General features: G+C 45.7%; 1 long non-coding RNA gene across 1 annotated transcript; it reads right to left on the reverse strand.

Annotated features, from left to right (window-relative positions):
• Positions 1–755: 755 nt before the first annotated feature.
• On the reverse strand, positions 756–3,101 carry LOC133239673 (uncharacterized). The gene is made up of 3 exons (XR_009733927.1): positions 2,663–3,101; positions 2,259–2,392; positions 756–2,010 (listed from the first exon to the last, which is right to left on the reverse strand). It is a non-coding gene; the product is annotated as an uncharacterized LOC133239673 (long non-coding RNA).
• Positions 3,102–3,402: the final 301 nt, after the last annotated feature.

Raw genomic sequence — 3,402 nt, forward strand, 5'->3', positions numbered from 1 at the left:
CCCCACCAGCCCCGAACTCCTCCCCAGAAGGCCTGGGAGTGTGAGTGGAAAGGCTGTGCCACCTGAGGGTGACTTCTAATGACCGCCAGCTCCTACCTAACCAAGGATGCATTTCACTACAATATCCAGAGATTTGGCAGGTGAAAGACAAGCCCTGTTCAGAACCTGAAAACCAGAGTAAAATTCTGGCCTAGTGTGTAACCAGCATAACCTCTGCATGTACTCCTTTTCTGTAGTCTATACTTTCTATACTTCAAGGATCCCCAAAAGATGGAACATGTATCAGTCAGGCAGTGCCGCAGAACAAATGGCTCCAGTGCACTTCCTAAAGCAACAGTTTTTATGCTTCACATGTCCGTGGCTCAGTTAGCATTTTGGCTCCTCTGGCAGGCTGGCTCATCTTGGCTGGGCTCACACGTGTCTCTGCAGGCAACAGGGGAGTGGGCTGAGATAGCCATGGCTGGGATGATGGCTCTGTGACACAAGTCTCTGATCTTCCAGGATGAGTTTTCATAGTGGGGACGGCACACAGGAGAGTGAGCCCAGGAACACAAGGCCTCTGGGCATCACCACTGCTCCAGCCTTTCATGGGCTGGCAAGAATTGGAAGGTATCCAAGGAGACCGATGGGTGGGAAAAGAGGTTCCCTTCCTTGGTGGGAAGAACTGTCAAGTCACACAGCAGAGGGCCCACATCCAGAAAGGAAGGAGAGATGGTGGTTATTATTTTTTTTTAATAGAGTTGCTTTATTGAGATATAATTCACATACCATACAATTCACCCATTTTCAAGGGTACAATTCAATGGTTTTTGGTATATTTAGAAAGTTGTGTAATCACCACCACAATCAAATTTAGAATATTTTTTTTAACTTCAAAAAGAGATCCCACAGCCATCTGAAATCACTCCCCATTTTCCTCTGAATTCCCCCACCACCGTCCTAGGCAATACTAATCTGCTTTCTGTCTCTGTGCATATGAGGACTGCAGCTGTTTTTGCAACCCATCTACCCACACAACTGCTCCTTCTAAAGGACTAATATGAAATATGCTCTTCCATGACCTACGAGCACTGGTCTAAGTAGGTAATAGATGTAATTTCTGCTTGTGTTACACCCTGGGAGGTTAAGCTAATGGGTGCTGAGACCAGAGCCTGAGTTCCATTGTCAGACATCCTCGAGTTGATGTTAAATGGCCATCTTGGACCAGAACCTCTGTGGATGAGTCTCCCATGCCTGGGAGGTTTCCTAGGCAGAGGCAGTTGGCCTCAACCAGGGATGTTCTGGCTTGAAATTTCATATAAAAGCTGCGCAATAACTTTTAGGTTAAGAAAAGTTCATGTTTTCCTCCCATTCCTTTTTTCCCTCTGCTCTTCTCCATCTGCGAATGGAACTAGAAGTGTTGAAATGTTGGAAATTAAAAAAAAGAAAAGAAGAAGAATACTCTCATGGTATTTCCGATCCAAGCAGAGGCAGAAAGTGCCAAGGGATCTCATGGGAGGACCTCTTCTCAATGATTTTCAGTTGAATTTTTACAGGCCCATGAGGTTAGGATAGTTAAACAAACTTTGGATAAATGCCGCTGGCTTTTTATTCATTTATGAACTAACCCTTCAATTCTTTTGAGGTTCAACCATCAGCACTTGCTACAAAGCCTGAACACAAAATGTTTCAATATGATTGGAATCCACAGTGTTCAGAAAAGGTAATAAAATGGAAAATAAAGGCCCAGAATCTCATTTAATACAATTATTCAAAGACTTCTTCATAAATTTTTGTGTACACAGAAATTCTTTTGGGTCAAGTTCAGTAAATCAGCAAATTAGCTAGGCTGGTCCCTGACAATTCGGCAGCATTTCAGAATTCCAAACTTTCTGCCCAGTTGGCTCAGTCTGCCTGTGGATTTCAAATGTCTCACCATAAAGAAACAGGCAGGAGAAAACTGTAAATTTGATCCTCCAAAAGGAAACAGTTGAAGATTTGCACCGCCGAGTCGTGGATCCAACAAAGCCCCTAGAACACAATGTATCCCGGTGAATAATGCGGAGATCATCTTCCCGAATGTACCCCCCACCCCCTGCCCCGCAGGACAGCAGAAGCCTGACAGACTCAGAAACGTTACATCAGGGAGAAGGAAGGAGAGGGGAGACGGGAAGGGGCTGGCCAACTGTTTGGCCCACGACTTTGCATTGGTAAATGCCTCCTTTTCCAGAACTATTCAGGAGACAGAGGGAAGGAAAGTAGCAACGAGGGCTCAATACCTTTAAGTGCTTTTTTGTCTAAAAAGAAAAGCGCCAGGAAGACAGTAAAGTGAGCTGAAGGGAGCCGCGAGCCTCCCCTGCCAAACCAGCCTTTTCTCTGTAAAGCTTTTGTTTCTTCAAAGGTGCCATAAAGCCTGAAAAGGAAGAGAAAGCAGGACTAGAATGTCATTCTTTTCAGATCTTTCTTCTGCCATTGACTTTGATTTCAGACTCTGCAGCCTGCCTACCTTGGCTCTGCTTCCATTCCCCACCCCGTTTTGGGGCCATGAATTAAGTTTATCAGCCAGTGACGGGCTTGTCGTTAGCAACCCAGGTAGTAGCGTACACGGGATCCATTTGTATGGATTCCTTTACAGCTTGAAAGGCAACATCTTGTCTTGGACTTCCCCATTTCAAAGACTTACCTGAGACTGTTTCACAGGCTCTTGGAACTGCAAGAGTCCTTGAGGACCCACAGAGAATAATTGTCTAGCTATGTGCCAGAAAGGAAAAAAAAAAAAATATTACGTGCAATGCAATAAGCTCTCGATTTGTCCTAGAAGCTTTACTAAGAAACTTTAGACCCCTTCTAAATATATCTTGGCTCCTTCCCCGGGAAGAGGAACAATAGAAGAAGGTGACTAGCTAAGGACCTAGTTTCTTTTTTACCCCTTCTCCCAAGCTTCGTTTATCAAAAACAAGTAAGCACACGCCTCAGTGCGTTTTTGCCCTCATCTGTTCCTGCACTTTCTCTTCCTAACCCCCAGCCCCCTTTCTCTCCCTCCAACCGCTAACCCCAGGTCTTTGATCTTTCTAGTTCACGCTGGAGTTCAGATATTTGAGTACCTGTGATTTCCAGGCATTGTGCAGGCACTGAGAGAGCCTCGGTGAGCAAGACACAGTTCCCATCCCCAGGGACCTCCGAGGCTAGGGAGAGAAACTTCGATACTGTGCGATGCGTTCTCACCGGAGGTGGACACTCAGGTTTCCTAGCACCTACAGAAGGAAGGCACTGACTTTGATGGGGAAGTCAGGAATGATTTGGGGGGTGGATGGGAGATGTTTTAACAGGATATTAAATATGAGGTCAGAGTTTTTGAGGCAGAAGAAGGAGAGGAAGGTGCTGTAGGAGCAGGAACACAGCCCTGCAAGCACAGAGGAGGGG

Source organism: Bos javanicus, chromosome 26, assembly GCF_032452875.1.
Source record: "Bos javanicus breed banteng chromosome 26, ARS-OSU_banteng_1.0, whole genome shotgun sequence".
Classification (NCBI taxonomy): domain Eukaryota; kingdom Metazoa; phylum Chordata; class Mammalia; order Artiodactyla; family Bovidae; genus Bos; species Bos javanicus.